This window comes from Nicotiana tomentosiformis, chromosome 12 (genome assembly GCF_000390325.3).
Source record: "Nicotiana tomentosiformis chromosome 12, ASM39032v3, whole genome shotgun sequence".
NCBI classification, from domain to species: Eukaryota; Viridiplantae; Streptophyta; class Magnoliopsida; order Solanales; family Solanaceae; genus Nicotiana; species Nicotiana tomentosiformis.
In genome coordinates this window covers 116,263,887-116,286,148 of record NC_090823.1, presented here as the reverse complement: position 1 = coordinate 116,286,148, position 22,262 = coordinate 116,263,887, and positions in this window count along the sequence as shown.

The following is a 22,262-nucleotide window of genomic DNA, read 5'->3' as shown; positions in this document are numbered from 1 at the left end:
CATTTGTTTAAGAGGTGGAGAATGTAATTACCCAACCGGTCATTTTGACTTCTAGAACTTCGTTCCCCTAAATTAAACTCCATGTATGTGCTTTTATTAATTTATGACTTGCGGGGATGGTTGGTTCAGGATTTGGAAGTGTTCGGGTCGAAATCGGAATACTTGGTTCCTTAAGTTGGCCTTAAAATGCTAAGTTTGACTTAGGTCAACATTTTTAGAAAACGACCCTGAAGTAGAATTTTGATGACTCTAACAGCTCCGTATGGTGCTTTTGGACTTAGGAGCGTGTTCGGAATTTTGTTTGGAAGTCCGTAGTTAAATTAGGCATGAAATGGCTAAAATATGAATTTAAGTTTGGAAGTTTGACCGGGGAGTGGACCTTTTGATATCGGAGTCGGAATCCAGTTCTGAAAATTCTTATAGCTCCGTTATGTCATTTATGACTGGTGTACAAAATTTGCGGTCAATCGGACATTATTTGATAAGTTTCGTCATCGTTCGTAGAACTTGAAATTTCAAAGTTCATTAGTCTTGAATTAGGGTATGATTCATGGTTTTAGCGTTGTTGAATATGATTTGAAGGCTCGACTAAGTTCGTATGATGTTTTAGGACTTGTTGGTATATTTGGTTGAGGTCCTGAGGGGTTCGGGTGTGTTTCGGATGGTATTCAGATTATTTTCCTTTATTTTGGCACTGCTGTTTGCTGGTGTTTCCGACCTTCTTCGCGATCGCGAAGATGGGGACGCGATCGTGTAAGCTAATTTGGGGCAGAGGTGAATTTGTTCTACGCGATCGCGTGAAATGGTTTGCGATCGCGTAGGCTTGTTTGAGGCTGTCACGACCCAAAATCCATTACAGGTCGTGATGGCGCCTAACAGCGCTGTCAGGCAAGCCAACCATAATTAATTAACTTAATTACTCATTTTAGTATTTTTAAGACCAAAATTTCTTCAATTAAATAGTAAAGATAGAAATTAGAGAGTAAGTGATAAATATTTTAGCAACTAAATTTCTAAACAACCCATAACCATTCCCAAACCCGGTGTCACAAGTGCATGAGCATTTACTAGGGAGTTAAAATAAAATACAGCATCTGTCCGGAATACAAATTAAACAGGAAAAATGTAAATAACTCTAAAGGAGACTCTGTTGGCTGCGGATCGTAATTTAGAATGCAGCTCACCTAAGTCCCCGCATTTTAACCACACCTCTGCGCCCACAAGGCAGCTAGACATATCTGTACCTGCACAATAAAAATGTGCAGCAAGTGTAGCATGAGTACGAAAATAACGTGCACCCAATAAGTATCAAGCCTAATCTCGAAGAAGTAGTGACGAGAGGTTGACTTTGACACTCACTAAGGGTCAATAATATTATAATACAATATTTTTAATCGACGTGATTTATAGGAATGACAATAATTTCCTTAACAATCAGAGATAATTAATTCTTTCAATTTCAATAATTTTCAATTTATCAATTAGGTTCACAAGCTGCAATAAAATATCAAGGTATAGTGTAATTATTATTATTAGGCACGATTTCTGTCGAGGTCATATGACCCGATCCAGAGTGTCGTGTACACTTCCGAGGGACGTACGGCGCGATCCATAGATGCATCTATACTGCCGAGGCATTCGGCCCGCTCCACAAGAAAGGAGAACATTTTCTTATGAACCTCCGGAATGAGAAGTTATTATAATATTAACACGTAGGATGTTCAATCTTTATTAAAAATTCAATCATTTACACAAAATTCGAGTATATGAAGTTTCGATCTTTTACTATTTCCTCAAATAATTTACAATATAATTATAGTAATTTAAGCAATTAAAAGAGGCAATTATCACAAGTAATTCATGATTTGAGTTTTAAACTACCCGGACTTTAGCAATATTAGTAGCTACGCACGGACTCTCGTCACTTCGTGCGTACGTAGCCCCCACAATTAGCAACAATTATTAATATGAATCACATATGGGGGTAAATTCCCTCTTACAAGGTTAGGCAAGAGACTTACCTTGTCTCAAAGCTCGCTTCCCGATCACAACATCGCGTTAAAGTCACAATTCAATGCCGAAAATTCCGAAACTATCCAAATGTTATGAAAAATAATTAATACATGCTCAATAATTCAAAATTGGGCTATTAAATTAATTACCCAACCCAAAATGATAATATTCCTAAAATTCACCCCGGGGCCCATGTGCCCGGATTTCGGAAATATTTCGGAGGAAAACGTTACCCATAATCTCAAGAACTCAAATATATAATTTCCATCCAATTCCATTTCCAATTTCGTGGTCAAAATCCAAAAATATTAATTTCTAGGTTTTTCTTCAAAATCCCAAATTTTTACTAATTTCCATAAATGTTTACGCCTAAATTCGTATATAAACCAAGTATTTAACTTGCAATAGGTAGGAATCACTTACCTTGACATAGATGATGAAGATGGAGCTCCAAAATCGCTCCTAGGTCGGCTCCCATGAAGGAAATGAGATGAAATGAGCCAAACCCGTTTTTGCAAACTTATACACTGCCCAGGCGACCCTTCTTCGTATTCGCGAGCCCCCCATCGCGTTCACGATGAACAAAATTCTCAAAAGCCATTTTCAAACTCTTCTCAGACAGCCTCTAGTATAATGGTCATAACCTTTTTTACAAAACTCCAAATCACAAATGGTTTGACTTTCTGGAAACTAGACATCAAGGGCTATAACTTTCTTATGTTGATCATCTCCCAATTCATTGTAGATTGCGATATATAAGCTTCTAAAGTCAGCCCTGTGCAGTAGAGATTTCCAAACTCTTCCCGGATAGTCTATAGTATATCTACCATAACTTTTTTTACACAACTCCAAATGATAAATGGTTTACCTTTATGAACACTAGACACCAAGAGCTACAACTTTCATTTTTGGATCATCTCTAGATTCGTTATAAATTGAGAGATATAAGCTTCCGAAGTCAGACGACGGACCACATAAATTCCTTCTACGCGAACGCGAGAGCCTCTTCGCGAACGCGAAGAACAAAGTCCTAGCAGCAAAATCCTTCTTCGCGAACGCGAGAGGCTCCTCGTGAACGCGAAGAACAACACCAGAACCAGCAACCAGCAGCATCAAAACACCCAAACTTGGTCCGGAACCACCCCGAATCACACCCGAGGCCCCCGGGACCCCGTCCAATCGTACCAACCAGTTCCAATACATAACACGAACCTGTTCAAGGCCTCAAATCACATCAAACAACATCGAAACTACGAATCACCCTCCAATTCAAATTTAAGGAACTTTGAAATTCCAAACTTCTACAATTAATGCCGAAACCTATCAAATCACGTCCAATTGACCTCAAATTTTGCACACAGGTCATAATTGACATTACGGACCTACTCCAACTTCCGGAATCGGATTCCGATGCCGATATCAAAGAGTCCACTCCCGGTCAAATTTCTTAAAATTATCCAAATTTCCAACTTTCGCCCAAATTACTCCAAAATGACCTACGAACATCCAAATCCACTTTTGAACGCACTCCCAATACCAAAATCACCATACAGAACTATTTCCAGACTCGGAATCCCAAACGGACATCGATAACATTGAAATACACTTCAACCCAAATTTATAAAATTCTTCTAAAATGCCAACTTCCATAATAGGCGCCGGAATGCTCCCGGGTCATCCAAAACCTGCTCCAGGCATACGCCTAAGTCCAAAATCATCATACGAACCTGTTGGAACCTTCAAATCCCTATTCCGAGGTTGTTTACTCAAAAATCATACTTTAGTCAATTCCTCCAACTTAAGGCTTCCGAAATTAGAATTTTCTTTCCAAATTGACTCTGAACGTCCCGAAATTAAATTCCGACCACGCGTACAAGTCGTAATACCCGAAGTAAAGCTACTCATGGCCTCAAACCACTGAATGACATGCTAGAGCTCAAAACGATCGGTCGGGTCGTTACATTCTCTCCCACTTAAACATACGTTCGTCCTCGAACGTGCTAAGAATTGTTCTGGAGTTGTCCAAAATTACTGTTCAACACCTGGTACACCTACCCGTGCCATTACCATCCCAGTTTGGCACCTCGGCTCTAGCCGGACGGAAGATCCTCCCTTTTTATTCAATCAATAAGCCTTAGAACCAATTCCAACCTCTGAATTTCTTTACAATACCTTATTCTAACATACGAATACCGTATCAATCACTACACTCTGTGCTAAAACACGATTGTGCATCTATGCAAAATCACACCACGCACTGCATTACTCATTTGCCCAAGGCAACATTCTCCAACCACAATAACTGGAATTTCACGAACCTGATGCTCGCAATACACCTCATAATACAAATAAGCCCGATTTCATTCCTAACAATACTGCCATGATAGAGAATATGTGTAGAAATTCATAACCACCTGCTGAATCAATCAAATCATAGAGTCGCCCCTCCTGACAACGACCATTACCTCCTTCTGAACTGAATAGCGATATTGGTTCCTTATTATACCTTATATAAATCTGATTGCACTGATTTCAGGTCCAATAGTCTCGTCTCACCAAGTATAAGCTACACATGCAATAAGCCACCTCAAACCCTAGCCCTGATCTCGTATAATGCCAACAATGCGCCAATGGGCTACAAACTTGAATGCGATACATAGGGAAAAACGAACTCTAGAATGGAACTTCCCAGTCCGCGTAACAAATAAAACAGTCGACCAGATGTTATGAACTCTCCTTAGTGAATGAAAAATAAAATACACAGAAATAAATATATGGAACTGTACCCAACATCTCACTGTTGCGGCGTGCAACCCGATTCATCACGACATTGTTGCGGCGTGCAACCCGATCCAAACATTATATACACGTGGCAACGTGCCACCCGATCCAAACATAATAATTAAGAAGAAAATACACATCAAGTCGCAACGCTTACACTTACGAAATACCTGAATATCGATTACAAGCACGCCAGTGCATAATACAAATCTTGAGAAAGAGAATAGCGTCACGCGCTACGAAACTCAAGCACAACTAAGGTGCAATAAATGACTTGCATCTCGAGAGCTATCCTGCTCATATAACGCCGCAAGCTACACGGGCCTCAACACACATGCGAATAATCAAGCCATCTCAAAACCCACGTGGCACAATATATGCTACACGGAATAACTGACAGCAGAAATAACATCCAATGCCCAGCGATGCCTTAGTAAGGAATGTTATGATGAATGGATATATCCGACCTTACATAGAGAACACATTTACATTAGTCCCACCAACGGACCTCAAACCAATTATGATAATACCATACTGGGCTAATAACCTTTTAAAGATTCACAATGGCCCTATTCACGACACACACGAGCAGTTGTCCCAATCCGGAACAAACTCTCACATCAACGATTGTACCCAAAAACAAATCTCCATACTTGGTTTTTAAATCTTTAGTACTCAAGTGACCAACATATCACGCTTATACAAATTTCCCCGTGGAATACACTCCCACAACCTTTCGCAGCAGGCAGCCAATTCTGAACATCAATGGCCATCAACCATGCTATTTCTACATAACTAGCCAGGCATCCACATTTCAATACCCCAATACTACTAACACAACATATACCATCCTCCGACTGCCCGACAATAGTGCCACCATATAATGGACATCTAAAATCCTCCCCCGCTCCTCCGAGCTTATGACATTCTTATCAAAACCAAATCGCAACCTTGATCTTCAACTTCCAATTTCCATACCACTCACCGCACTTATCATGCCGCTATGCGATAATATATGTATTCACCATAACCCTTGAACTACTAGTAGAATTAAACACTTCAGTGGATAGAAACCTTCCATTTAGCATCATTCCAAAAGGACCAATGCAACACACAACCAAATTTCTAAATCGTAGAAAAACACAACCTCAAACCACGATCTAAACTGTCATAACTCTTCCAAAATCCATTTACCCAATAAAGCCATTTGAATCAACTACCTCCCAAATCAATCAGTTATTGATGGCTGTCAAGCCTGCACGTATAACCACAAATCACATGTTATATCTTCACACACCGAATGAACCGACCATTGCCACAATCACGCTGATCCAACCATTACAACTGACCCAACTTCTTTAAATTTACCCTTGATATGCCTTAAAAATAACGTTAGCTCCATTCACAACATATCAAACTCAATCTGCACTTATCCCGAGTGACCCAAATCGTGAGACTACATCATCTCAATGCCCATGAATCACCTCATACCTTTCTCCAGTGCATGATAGCATCTCCGACTGGTATACACATTATGCAGAACATCCCGCAAATCCCAAGTCATTTCTTCCTTTCCTCCAATATTGCACCGCTTACCCGATATTAACATAGAACACTCCAAGTCCCGTTCGCAATCCACTGCAGAACTCGATCCTTAACCATACCACAGACCCGAAATCTTTAAGCACCGCACTTATTTATTTTTTTGAATCCTTTGACTTGTTCCCAAATATGATCAACTCCAAGGCTCTGCTAGCACGTGAACGCCCTCTCAAAGAAGCACCCGGCTGAATCACCTTCCTTGTACACCACATCTACACGAAGCATAAATCCTCAAATCATTTTACACAACTCCAAATGATAAATGGTTTACCTTTATGTAAACTAGACACCAAGGGCTACAACTTTCATTTTTGGATCATCTCTAGATTCATTATAAATTGAGAGATATAAGCTTGCGAAGTCAGACGACGGACCACAGAAATTCCTTCTTCGCGAACGCGAAGAACAAAGTCCTAGCAGCAAAATCCTTCTTTGTGAACATGAGAGGCTCCTCGTAAACACGAAGAAAAACACCAGAACCAACAACCAACAGCATCAAAACACCCAAACTCGATTCGGAACCACCCCGAATCACACCCGAGGCGCCCGAGACCCCGTCCAATCGTACCAACCAGTCCCAATATATAACACGAACCTGTTTGAGGCCTCAAATCACATCAAATACCATCGAAACTACGAATCACCCTCAAATTCAAACTTAAGGAACTTTGAAATTCCAAATTTCTACAATCGATGCCGAACCTATCAAATCACGTCCGATTGACCTCAAATTTTGTACACAAGTCATAATTGATATTACGGACCTACTCCAACTTCCAGAATCAGAATCCAACGCCGATATCAAAGAGCCCTCTCCCGGTCAAATTTCTTAAAATTATCCAAATTTCCAACTTTCGCCCAAATGACCCCAAAATGACCTACAGACCTCTAAATCCACTTCCGAACGCACTCCCAATACCAAAATCACCATACAGAGCTATTCCCAGACTCAGAATCCTAAACGGATATCGATAACATTGAAATACACTTCAACCCAAATTTATGAAATTCTTCCAAAATGCCAACTTCCATAATAGGCGCCGGAATGCTCCCGGGTCATCCAAATCCCGCTCCAGGCATACGCCCAAGTCCAAAATCATCATACAAACGTGTTGGAACCTTCAAATCCCGATTCGGAGGTCGTTTACTCAAAAATGATACTTTAGACAATTCTTCCAACTTAAGGCTTCCAAAATTATAATTATCTTTCCAAATCGACTCTGAACTTCCCGAAATTAAATTCTGACCACGCGTACAAGTCGTAATACCCGAAGTGAAGCTAGTCATAGCATCAAACCACTGAATGACGTGCTAGATCACAAAATGACCGGTCGGGTCGTTATAGAGGCAGTGATACTTTATTTTTCACGATCGCATGAATAGGGCCGCGATCGCGTAGGTGTGGGAGTTTGGTATTCGCGAACGGGTGAAGAAGCTCGTGTTCGCGTAGAGTAAGTGGAGCAGAAGGGGAGGCCACGCGTTTGTGCTTCGTGATCGCGTGAAATGGTTTGCAATCGCGTAAGCCTGTAAGTTTGAACTTCACGATCGCGTGGACAACTCCGCGATCGTGTATGGTTATTTTTGGGCAATAAATATTTATCACTGGGCAGAGAGTTTACCGTATGTGAAATCCCATTTTTCATTTTTACTGATTTGGAGCTCGGATTGAGGCGATATTTGAGAGATTTTTAGAAAAAACAACGGGGTAAGTGTTCTTAACTCAATATTGGTTAAATTATCCGAATCCATCACTGTTTTTATCATGTAATTGGTGAATTAAGTTGAAAAAGGTTGAAACCCCTCTTGGATAGATTTGAGGATTTGAGGGCCGAATTGTTATCGGAATTTAGTAATTTTGGTGTGGATAGACTCGTGGTTGACTGGGCGTTCATATTTCATAACTTTCGGCAAATTTCAAGATGTGGGCCCCACGAATGAAATTTTGAGTTAATTTCGGATTTTTATTGAAAAATGTAGTATTTTCTTATGAAGTTGATTCCAATAAATTTTGGTGACTGTATCGAATTATTTTGGCTAGATTCGAGCCATTCATAGTTGAATAATCGAGGAAAAGGCCTACTAGTGGATTAAATTGGAGCAAGTTGAGGTAAGTCTCTTGTTGAACCTTATAAGGGGGAAATTTACCCCATAACTGATTTAAATTAATAATTGTTGCTAATTACCGGGGCTACGTACGCACGGGGTGATGAGAGTCCGTGCGTATCTACTATTTATGCTAAAGTTCGGGTAATTTAGGACTTAAATCATGAATTACATGTGATAATAGTATCCTTTATTTAATTAATTATTGGAACCATATTGTGAGTTGTTAGAGAAAATAGTAAAAGATTAAAATCTCATATACTTGAATTTCTGTATAAATTATTAATTGTTAAAAGGAATTGTGAATCCTCTCGTATTAAACTTTTAATAAATATACTCTCATTCCGGAGGTACCTAAGAAAATGTCCTCCTTTTTTTTGGAGCGGGCCGAATGCCTCGGCAGTATAGATGCATCTATGGATCGCGCCGCACGTCCCTCGGTAGTGTATACGATACTCTGGATCGGACCGTACGACCTCGACAGACATCGTACCTAATAATAATAATTACACGATACTTTGCTAATTATTACAGCTTGTGAAGTTAATTAATAAATTGGAAATTGTTGCGTTTGAGGAAATTTAATTATTTATGCTGGTTAGATAAAATTAGTGTTAATCCTATAAATCATGTTGATTTAAATAATTCTATTTTTACTTTATTTATTATTATTGACCCCTAGTGAGTGTCAAAGTCGACCTCTCGTCACTACCTCTTCAAGATTAGTCTTGATACTTACTGGGTACACGTTGTTTACGTACTCATGCTACACTTGCTGCACTTTTTGTTCAGGACCCGAGGCAGGTGCTATAGTAGGACCTACCAGAGCGCATCTACGTTATCTAGAGGCTTAGTGGTGAGCTGCCTTTCTGAGCCGTTCTGTAGCAATCAGTGCCTCTTCTTGAAATTTTATTCTGTCTATTTTATTTCAGACAGTATTTGGAATTTTTGTATAATCTACTAGATGCTCATATTGTCTAAATTCCTGCAAGTAAGAAGAGTTTAATTACTCGGTTAATTTTAAAATGATTGAATATGTATTTAAATTACTAGTCGGCTTGCCTAGCTATAGTGATGGGCGCCATCACGACCTATAGGTGAAATTGGGTCGTGACAATATCGATATCAAGTACTAACAACTTTCAACCAAAACAAAAGCCACAGATTTGTTTATTCTATGTAGTATAATTCTGGACAAAATAACAAAATAAAAGGTAAAACAATTGTAGCACAACTCTGCTACAAATAAATTGTAGCTGACTCTTTCTTAATAAATAATTTATCTTCAACTTTACTACAATCCAGATACATCTAAACACTTTAACTACAATTTTTAAAAGGGCAACTAATTCTTCTTTTTCTGGACTTGTGTTCTCTCGTTCACAGCTAGTGCACCTTTTCTTCTTGCTAATCTACCGGTCACCTAACTTTCACTAATTGCACCAAGCTCTTGTTTTTTCTAGCATAATCCCAAAGGAGAGCTCCATAGTGTCGACGGTGTTGATCAATATCAGAAAGGTCTTCTTTTGAAATCGATAGCTCTCCAATGCTGACATATTCTGCAAATGCCACCACGTACACACCACAGTCACTGCAAAAAATAATAGGGGAAAAGTTTTAGCATTCAATGTAAAATACAATTAGTTAAATAGATAGAAGGAAAGCAGCACATACAATGATCCTTCTTTTTGGTGGGGTATCTCACCGACCAACCACTGAATGTCAAGAGGGTCAGTAACACCTTTTTCAACGCATGCCTTTGTGTTCTTGTAGTTGATGTTTGGACGCTTTCCATAGAAGCCGTTGCATGACAAGTAGAGGGGGATCATAATAGAAAACTTGTCGATAACATATTCAATAAGTTTGTGATTTCATGAAGAGACCATAGAATCATAAACATATAGAACCCTATCGGTGATGTCAAACACAGTCAACACTGAATGAAATTTCTCCACAATGTTTATGGGAATAATCACAAAATCAACTTTGTCACATGCAACATTTGCAAGTAATCGGTACCCCAATATGTATTCTACTACGACGTCCTGGGGTTTGACAACATCAAGCTTCTTATCGGCAGGAGTATTAATGTACTTCTCATAAATGTTTTCAATTCTAATCTTGAACATACAATTAGTGGTTATAAACCGTGTTTTGTTTTCAGGACCATACTTTCCTCTCTTCTTCAAATAGTATAAAATAACATCAATGTGCTGCAAAATAAAAATATATTTCATTATTTATCAATTCTTCATACAATTTAACTACATTTTTCAAACAAAAAATCTACATATTTCTAAAATAACATAATACTATAGTTAATCGTTAAATTCTTCCAGGGTATGTGTGCACCGTGTTGTTGAGTACTTGCCTGGGATGTGCCAAAGTATAAAACCAGTCCTTTTTATCAACTTTCTCCACTCCAAGATCAAACCACGTCTTGAGCTGGTTATCCTTTAAAGTATAGGGCGCCTTCCTCTTATTTAAAGACATAGCAATTACAATTATTATGTAGTTTCAGTTTGAAATCCATAAATTGTATGCACTCGATAATATGAAAAACATTTATAATCTAACCTCTTTGAAATTGTATCGGTACCTAAATATAACCACTCATTGAATTCTTCCAACAAGTCAGGATCAACATCGTCGCCAATAACTCCAGTAAATGGATGCTTAATGTTAAAAATTGGAGGAGGCCCAATAGAAGTGCTTCCCCCAGAACTGAAATAAGGGAGAAAGGGGGATCTGGCATGCTTTCTAGGAACCCCTATTCTTCCCTGATGCACAAGGGTTGTTTCATCTTCATTTACCTCTCCGAACGTAACAATATGTGAGAAGTTCTCTAGAAGCTCAAAATCATCAAGTGTTACTGCCCTTTTTTCAGATCTGGAGTCATTTTCCGAATAACCTACATTGATGTAGTCAACTGGTTCACCTACAATATTTAAAACAAAAGAACAATATTGTATGTTGGTTGCATTAGTTCTTTTGGGAAAACTAAAACTTATATGAAAGCTATTGTTTTTTCGTATAATTATATTGTAACATATAATACAAGTGAAATCTTCATTGCAATCGTCTCCTTGTTGTATATCATTTGCTTATTGAATGGTAGATTGCAAAGGCATAGTCTTTTTCTCCTCATTTAAATGCTCTACTTGTATGCCAAGTTTTGCATCCTGTTTTGGAGAGTCCACATGCATTTTTTCCTTATCTGTTACAATAAATGTGTACAACTTAATAAAATTGTAGATCATTTGTAATAAACAGAAACAACACTGTAGATAAATTGTAGTTTAATTGTAGTTAATTTGTTTAAATGATGTCTTGTAACTCAGATGTAATATGTATTGTGAAATATGTAGATAAAATATACTAAATCATACCTGCAGTTTCTTCCTTCAATGCCTCTTAAAATTGGGAAGATAAGTCAACACCTACAGGAATATTCTCCTCATTTTGAATGTCAGACATGTGCCCTGTATCTAAGAGAATAATTAGAAATATAATGTAGATTATTTATTGGTAATTTAGGCTATATGTAGATATAATGTAAATATATGTAGATTCTTTGTCATCAAATTATGTTAAAATTATTAAAATACCTATTTTACTGCTGCTGGCCAAAACTGGTTTAGCAATACTGCCCGAATTCTGTTGTTTGTTCTTTTCTTTGTAATGCTCATCATTTTTTGTAGAACTACCAGTAAACTGCATTGGGAATTTGTTAGGCTATGTACTTTATGAATGCTATTATAAACATAAACATAGTAAAAATTATTGTCCAAAATGAATATATTCCGAATGAAACCTTAGCATCAATGTTCATATCCTGTTGACTTTTTATTGCTTGTAACACAGACTTGATGGAATAAGTGAGTAGCAATCGAATGCTACCTAGTTCTTGAAAATCTAAAGAACAAAAAACTTGTTATAATGTATCTGACAATTAGAGGCTTATATATATATATATATATATATATATATATATATATATATATATATATATATATATATATATATATATATATATATATATATATAAAGAAGACTAAAAATCAAGAATTAGGTATACCTCTTTCTTGAAGGTTCCAAGGTCTGAACAGACCTGCATATTAAAATAGAAAGAGTAAAAGAAATAATTTGCATAACATAAATTAAAGAAACCAGCTAGGATTATCTTAAGAGGTTACCTTATAAACATCTTTTATTAATTTTTTTTAATTATTTCACAATATCTTTCTTGCCATCTATTCCCATTGCCTGCTTATGTCCAGATGGAGATGGAGCATCTGTCGGATGTTTGGCCTTTGTTTCAGCTTCTTCAAGGATGTATTCAACTTTGTCTGGAAAATTCATTCTTGAAAGCTCTTTTGGGGCATCAAGCATGTTGGTGAACTGAGTGAAAAATAATGTGAGGGACCTAGGCATAATATGTATAAAATGTGTAGATAATTTGTATTAAATTATCTGTCCACAAATGAAAAATATTTACCTTGATCCATGATGGTTTGATCATTCTATCTTCCAATGCAGATATCCATATCTTGTCCTTACTAGCTGTCCAGTTAAGTATGCGGAGGATTGAATTACCAACCCTTGTAGCTATATCAGTGTTGACCGTAGAGAAACACTCATACAACCATATTTGCATAGCGAGTGCAAAACCTCGAATGAGATAAAAATGCACAGAAGGGTTGAGCTTGTGCCTAACGGACTGATGCAATTGTGTATAAGCTTCGATACCCCATGCGAAATTAGCATATTGCCCCGAGTCCACCAAGTAGAACCTAAATGGTCTATCAAGACATTATCTTTCTCTGAAGGACAGAGGAAGAATTCTATCAGATAGAGAATACACAGCTTGACTACATCCTCATCATTCTCCTAACTACGGCTGGTTACAATTTATTTCAAGTATAACTTCTTAACTTTTTCCTTGTTCAGAACATAGCTCCTCATTATTTTACTGTCATACTTAGTTGTGTAACCAAAGTCCGTTACTTCTGTAAAACATCTAAGGCCAGTGATAAGGGCAAACTCCCTTAACCCAAAGTTCAGCCTCTCACCCTTTATCTCTGCTGTAAAAAGATCAAAACCGGATGCGTTCAATTCATACTTCATGAGAAGGTGAATTGCCTGATTTTGGATACATATTTTGGGCAGGGAAAGAAAATGCCAAAAACATGTCTTCTTAAATAACTGTAACCCATTTTCAGACAATAACACCTTGATCTGGCCAAGAACACCAGGATCGGATAATGTCTGGAACCTACTTGTAATGACTCGACCAGTCGTTTTGAGCTCTAGTGCATCGTTCGGTAGTTTGAGGCTGTGAGTAGCTTCACTTTAGGTATTATGACTTGCACGTGTGGTCGAAATTTAAAATTCCGGAAGTTCAGAGTTGACTTGGAGAGAAAATTCTAATTTTAGAAGCTTTAAGTTGGAGGAGCTGACTAAGGGTTGCCTTTTGAGTAAACGACCTCAGAATCGGGATTTGAAGGTTCCAACAGGTTCGTATGATGATTTTGGACTTGGGCGTATGTCCGGATCAGGTTCTGGATGACCCGGGAACGTTTCGACACCTATTGTGAAAAGTTAACATTTTAGAAGAATTTCATAAATTTGGGTTGAAGTGTATTTTTATCCTATCGATGTCCGTTCGGAATTCTGAGCCTAGGAATAGCTTCGTATGGTGATTCTGGTCTTAGGAGCATGTTCGGATGTTGATTGGAGGCCCGTAGGTCATTTCGACATCAATTGGCGAAAGTTGGAAATTTGGATGATTTTGAGGATTTTGACTGGGAGTGGACTTTTTGATATCGGTGTGTCGGATTCTGATTCTGGGAGTTGGAGTAGGTCCGTAATGTCAATTATGACTTGTGTGCAAAATTTGAGGTCAATCAGACGTGATTTGATAGGTTCCGACATCGATTGTAGAAGTGGAAGTTTCAAAGTTCACTAAGTTTGAATTTGAGGGTGATTTGTGTTTTTAGCATTGATTGATATGATTTGAAGGCTCAACTAAGTTCATATTGTATTTTAATACTTGTTGGTAGGTTTGGTTGAGGTCCCGGGGGCCTCGGGGTGGTTTCGGATGGTCAACAGACCAATTTGGAGCTTTGTTGTATTGCTGAAGGGCCGGAGTTCTAGTGCAATCGCACATGCGGAAGACGGGCCGCAGATGCGAAGGCGCAAAAGTGGCCATGCAATCACAAGAGCGGACCCTGGTTGGGCAGTGCTAGGACCGCAGATGCGGTCGTTTGGCCGCAGGAGCGGGACCGCACCTGCGAAATGGGGCAACGCAGAGGCGGAGGTTGGCCAAAAGGCCTGTGCCGCATAAGGCGGGGCATAAACGTGCAGGTGCGAGAGCGCAGATGTGCTTGATGATTGCAGAAGCGAAGCTCAGATGTGCTGCATGAGGCGCAGATTCAGAGACTGTTAGGGAGAGCTTGAACCCCACCTGCGTTGGAATTTTCACAGGTGCGGAGCCGGAGGAGCGGCTATTGGACCGTAGGTGCGAAGGTCGGGCAGGGCAGTGTGCTTCTTTAAAACAAGAGTTGGGTTCAATTTCACTTCATTTCGCCCATTTGAGCCAATTTGGAAGCACTTTTGGAGTGCCATCTTCATCAAATACAACGGGGTAAGTGCCTTCTTCACATTGTGAGTTAAATACATGATTTATATACGGATTTAAGCAAAGAAATTTGTAGAAATGTGATTTTTGGTAGAAAACCTAGAATTTGGTATTTTGGAATTTAACCACGAAATTGGGAATAGATCATATAATTGAGTTCGTAGTGTTATGGGTAATGATTATCTTCAGAAATTTTCGGAATCCGGGTGCATGGGACTGAGGGTAATTTTATCGACTTTTTGAGCGGAGATGGAAATTGTTGCAAATTGAATTATAATGAGTATTAGAGTTGTCACGACCCAAATTCACCTATAGGTCGTGATGGCGCCCAACATCTTAGCTAGGCAAGCCAACTAATGATTTAAACATATATTCATTTCTTTAAAAATTATCCGAGTAATAAAACTCGTCGTACTTGCAAACAAAATTAAGACAATGTGAGAAATAAGATAAATTAAAACCCAAGTAAAATAATTAAATCCAAAAATTCTACTAGTGTGTGCCAAGACCTGGTGTCACAAGTATATGAGCATCTAGTAGATTATGCAAAATTTTAAATACTATCTGAAATAAAATAGACAGAAAACAAATACAAGGAGAAGCACTAGTTGCTGCAGAGCGGCTCAGAAAGGTAGCTCACCACTAAGCCTCTGGATAACATGGATGAGCGCCTATAGGTCCTCCGATAGTACCTGTCTCAGGTCCTGCACAAAAAGTACAGCAAGCGTAGCATGAGTTCGTTAACAACGTGTACCGAGTAAGTATCAAGCCTAATCTCGAAAAAGTAGTGACGAGAGGTCAACTTTGACACTCACAATGGGTCAATAATATTACAATAGAATATAATTAATTAAACATGATTTTTAGGTGAACAACAATAATTTTCTTAACAAGCAGAAATAATTAATTCATTAAATTTTAATAATTTCCAATTTATTAATTAACTTCACAAGCTGCAATAATTAGCAAAGTATCATGTAATTATTATTATTAGGCACGATTTCTGCCGAGGTCGTACGACCCGATCCAGAGTGTCGTGTACACTGCCGAGGGACGTGCGACGCGATCCATAGATTCATCTATACTGCCGAGGCGTTCTGCCCGCTCTACAAGAAAGGAGGACATTTTCTTATGAATCTCGGGAATGAGAAGTTATTATAAAATTAACACATATGATGTTCAATTTCTATTAACAATTAAATAATTTACACAAAATTCAAGTATATGAAGTTTCGATCTTTTACAATTTTCTCTAACAATTTACAATATAATTCCAGTAATTGAATTAAATAAAAGGAGCAATTATCACAAGTAATTCATGATTTGAGTCCTAAAATACCCGGACATAGCATAATTAGTAGCTACGCACCGACTCTCGTCACCTCATGCGTACGTAGCCCCCCACAATCAGCAACAATTATTAATATAAATCACCTATGGGTTAAATTCCCTCTTACAAGATTAGGCAAGAGACTTACCTTGTCTCAAAGCCCACTTCTCGATCACAATGTCGCGTAAAATCTCAATTCGGTGCCGAAAAATCCGAAACTATCCAAAAGTTATATAAAATAATTAATACATGCTCAATAATTCGAAATTATAATATTAAATAAATTACCCTATCCAAAATGGTAAATTCCTAAAATTTACCACGGACCCACGTGCCCGGATTTAGGAAATATTTGGAGGAAATCATTACCCATAATCTCAAGAACTCAAATATCCAATTTTCATCCAATTCCATAACCATTTTCGTGGTTAAAATCTCATTTTTATAAAAATCTAGGTTTTTCATCTAAACCTTTGATTTCCTAAATTTACATGTTATAATCTATCCATAATCGATGTATTTAACTCAAAGTGTGTAGAATTAACTTACCTTCAAGTTGCTAGTTGAAATCCCCTCTCAAAAAGCTCCAAAATCACCCAAGAAAGGAGAAAATGGGCTAAAAAATGGCTGATCTCCGATTTTAACCCATTCTGCCAAGCAGTGGTTTCGCATCTGCGGCTCGCAAGCTCCTTCTGTGGCTCCGCATCTATGGAAAGTGCGTCGCAGATGAGGCTTCCCCCTAAGCCGGCCCAGTCCGCTTCTGCGGCTCGTACATCACATCTGCGATGCGCTTTTGCGGTTGTACCTGCGCATCTGCGCCTAGTCCGCTTCTACGGTGCTTTTCACGCACCTGCGGCTGGCCAAGCGCCAGTGCAGTTGCAGCAGAAGCTGGAAGCTTCAGCTGCTACTCCAAGGTCCAAAATCGATCCGAGCCTCGTCCGATTAACACCCGAGGCCCCGCCCGAACATACCAACAAGTTTGAAATCATAAAATGGACTCGCTCGAACCCTCGAAACATGTAAAACAACATCAAAACTAAGAATCATACCTCAAACCAAATTGATTCAACTTAGAATTTTCAAATTCTTCAAACTTACTCCGAACGTGCCGAAATATACTTATACTACTCAGAATGACACCAAATTTTGCGTGCAAGTATTAAATCACCATACGGAGTTATTCTCAGGCTCGGAATACCAAACAGACTTGAATTACTCCAAAACCTACTCCAAACCAAATTTGAAGAACATTAAACCTTCAAATAGTTGATTTTCACTATTAAGCTCCGAAACGCTCCCGGGTTGTCAAAACCCGATTCAAACATACGTTCAAGTCTAAAATTATCATATGAACCTATTGGAACCATCAAATTCCGATTCCGGGGTCATTTACTAAAAATGTTGACCGAAGTCAAACTTGGCATTTTAAGGCCAACTAAAGGAACCTAAGTGTTCTGATTTCAACCCGAACACTTCCAAATCCCGAACCAACCATCCCCGCAAATATAAATTAATAAAAGCACTGTAATGACCCGACCGGTCGTTTTGAGTATTACAACCCCATTCCCCCAATTACTGCGCAATTTATGCATTATAGTTGATTTATGACTTATCGGGTTAGTTGGTTCGGGTATTGAGAGATTTCAGAATGAATTGAGACCTTAGTCTCATAATAAAAAGCTTAAGTTTGAAAAGTCGACCAGATGTCGATTTATGTGTAAACGGCCTCGGATTTGAATTCAGATGATTCCAATAGCTCCGTATGGTGATTTTGGACTTAGGAGCGTGTCCGAAATTTTATTTGGAGGCCCGTAGTGGAATTTGGCTGGAAATGGCAAAAAATTAAATTTTTGAGAAGTTTAACCGAGGGGTTGACATTTTGATATCGGGGTCGGAATCCGATTCTAGAAATTGGAATAGGTCCGTAATGTGAAATGTGACTTGTGTGCAAAATTTAAAGTTAATCGAACGTGATTTGATAGGTTTTTGCGTCGTTTGTAGAATTTGGGAATTTCGAAGTTTCTTAGGCTTGAATCCGTGTGTAATTCATGTTTTCGATGTTGTTGGAGGTGATTTGAAGATTCGACTAAATTCGTATGATGTTATAAGACTTGTTGATATGTTTGGTTAAGGTCCCGGGGGCCTCGGGTTGATTTTGGGTGGTTAACGGACTTGATTTTGAGTTGATGAAGCAGCTAAAGTGTTGTTGCTACTGGTATAACTGCACCTGCGAAGTGGGCACCCCAGGTGCGCGCACGCAGAAGCGCGGAATGAATCGCAGAAGCGACCAAGAAAGGGCTGGGTAGAGGATGCAGGTGCGAAAACATTCCCGCACCTGTGATGGTCGCAGAAGCGAGTTGAAGGGCGCATAAGCGAGGTTGAACCGCAGGTGAGATGGGTTTTCCGCACCTGCGATAGGCGCAAACACGGTCCAAATTTCGCAGAAGCGAAAACCCTGGGTAGAACCCTTTAAGTTCGGGATTTCGCTATTTTTCACCATTTTCGGATTTTGGAGCTCGGTTTGGGCAATTTTGGAGAGGAATTTTTCCACACTACTTGTGATAAGTGTTCTTGACTCCCTTGTGATTATATTTCATGAATTAATCTTCATTTTTGGTGTAAGATCATCGCATTTTCAAGAGAAATCGAAGGAAATTCCTATATTTCATAAAAAATGAATTTTTGAGTGTTGAACATCGATTTGGAGTCGGAATTGAGTGAAATTAGTGTGGTTGAACTTTTAATTGGATGGGCTGTCGGATTTTGTGAGTTTCGTCGGATTCCAAGATGTGGGCCCCACAGGCAATATTTGGAGTGTAATTTTGGATTTTTGTGGAAAAATATTAGTATTTTGATATGGAATTAATTCCTATAAATTGTGTGGACTGAATCAAATTTATTGTGACTAGATTCGAGTCGTTCAGAAGTTGATACGCGCAGAATGGGATTTCTGGAGCATTATTTAGCTTGCTCGGCTTTGGATTCATCTTATTCGATGTAAGTAACTCTTCTAATCTTGGAGCTGAGGGTATGACCCCTGAATATATGTATTATGTGAATTGTTGGGAGGTGATGCACATGCTAGGTGACGGGCGTGTGGGCGTGCACCATAGAAATTATGACGTAATTGTTTGCATGGAATTTTGTAGTCAAATAATCTTGGCATTTTCTATACGGTTTTATGTGTTTAAGAAATTTAACTGAGAATCATATTAATGTGGCAGTATTATTGGGACCCACAAAAATCATATTATTGTGAATTATTTGTTTAAATTGAAAATTCATACTCAGTCATATTCATTTCATTGCATATCATATCTCAGTCTCTGTTGTTATTTATTAATACATCATATCATCATTTTTGGGCTATTTTCATGACATTGTGAGCCCATGAGAGAGACTTGAGAGATTGATGAGGCCAATGGGCTGACTGTGAGGATACTTTTGAGATCGGGCTGCACGCCGCAGCAGGCCATGTTGGCTTTATATATATTATTATTATTATTATTATTAAATATATATATATATGTGTGTGTGTGTGGGGATCGGGACAGCCCGCCTACAGCAGGCCTTGTAGGCTTTATATACCACGTGAGTTGTCCGTGTGGTTTTTAGGGCTTGGGCTGAAGGAGCCCCTCCGGAGTCTGTACACACCCCAGTGAGCGCAGGTACCTATTGAGTATGAGTGCCGAGCGATTGGGAGGACTGAGTGACTGTGAGGACTGAGTGATGGGGAGGACTGAGTGAATTGATACTCAGAGAGTATGCATATGAGTTCATCTCTGAGATAAATTGCATTGACATGCACACATGACATACATGCATAGAGATGTAGTTTTCCTCATGTTGTACGATATTACATCATTCATGATTTCTCACACATGTTGGCAGATGGGCATAGTGATGCATTTATTTTACGCTGGTTATCTAGAAAGAAAAATAAAAAATCTTATTTATTATTGAAAGGATTTTGGGAAAATTATTGTTTTCAAACTTATTCATATTTTTGGGAACTCCGGTAAACGATTTGAGTTTTCATTGATGTACTTAAAAGGCAGAACTATTTTCAGAAATCATGTTTTTGATGAGCATTTGATTGTTGAGTTACTTCTGGTATTTCTTGTTTAAGTTGTTATGAACTATTGTTGGTTATTGAAGTTGGGACCCGACCTTGGTACAAGCTCGTCACTACTTTCAACTTAAGGTTAGGTTTGTTACTTATTGAGTACATGGGGTCGGTTGTACTCATACTACACTTCTGTACCTTGCGTGAAGATGTTGGCTGCTGATGTTGCTATATTCGTTGGGAGCTAGATCTAAAGATGTACCTGACCTTGGTACAAGCTCGTCACTACTTTCAACCTAAGGTTAGGTTTGTTACTTATTGAGTACATGGGGTTGGTTGTACTCATACTACACTTCTGTACCTTGCGTGCAGATGTTGGCTGCTAAAGTTGTTGTATTCGTTGGGAGTTGGATCTGAAGATGTACCTGCGTTCCGGTTGTAGCTGCCTCTTGTTCATGGTAGCCTTAGATTCATAAAATTCTGTTTATGTACTTTTCGAACAGATGATGTATTTACTTCATACTATCATTGTAAACTCTATTTTTAGAAGCTCATGATTTGTACTACCAGTTTTTGGGGAATGTATAAGATTAAGATAATTATTTACTTAAATTGCTTAATTTATTGCTATTGGAATTGGATAGTTGAAAATTGGCTTACCTAGTGGGTTGGGTTAGGTGCCATCATGACTAGTTGGATTTTGGGTCGTGACAAGGTGGTATCAGAGCTCTAGGTTCATATGTTCTACAAGTCATGAGCAAGTGTCTAGTAGAGTCTTGCGGATCGGTATGATGTCATCCATACTTATCTTCGAGAGGCTACATGACATTTAGGATATATACTTTCCATCTTTCTTTCCTTATCGTACGGAATTAATTCAGCTTAAGACATAACTCTTTGAATTCCTTCCACATATTCGTATGCACACATGAGTGCTCGGTATCAGCTGTGTATCGCCAGCTTGTGATTCTATGAACGAGGTTCGAGATGTGTATTATGTGTTTTGCTGATATGCCAGTCTGAAGGACTTGAGGCCATGGTTAGATCGCAGCTTAAGCTCGGTAGTTTCAGTGATAACTTGTACATTTTGACTCATATGTCCGGTAATGTCCCTATGAGTGAAATTTGTTGCTCGATGAGCGGTGGAATGGTTTTTTAATGAGTATGATGTAACTGCGGGATGTGTTAAGACAATTTGAATGTGATGAGAAGTGTTTCCTTGAAAAGTAAAGGAAAGGCCATTGGGTGCTTGATTTTCATTTTGATGTGACGTACAACCTTGAGAATTAATATTTTGGAGGATCTTTCACATTGTTAAAGTTTGGGACAAATTAAATTCTCTTGTCTTGTTAATGAGTTTGGACTCATAAAGATTAAGTGATTTCATAGTAATTGTGACTGTGAAAAGGGTATAACTAGATGTCAATTTGAGGCTAAGTAGGTGGGTTATCTCCCGTGGAGTAATCTACGTAGGTGTGTTCCTTATAATGTGAATGGAAAGTTTCTTTTCTGCCAGAAGGGCGTATGTGATGAGATTTGAATTTGAATCTGGTTGAGAAAGTTGACTTGAGCGTTAAGAGAATGAATGCGAGCTTAGGGGATGATTGAGGCATTTTATGGTTGGTGTTGCATGAGCTTGAGAAGAATTTTCGTTGTACTGACTGCGGTATTATGACGGTAATAGAGTATGGATATTGTGAGTTATCGTGTGTTTAAAATTATGGCTT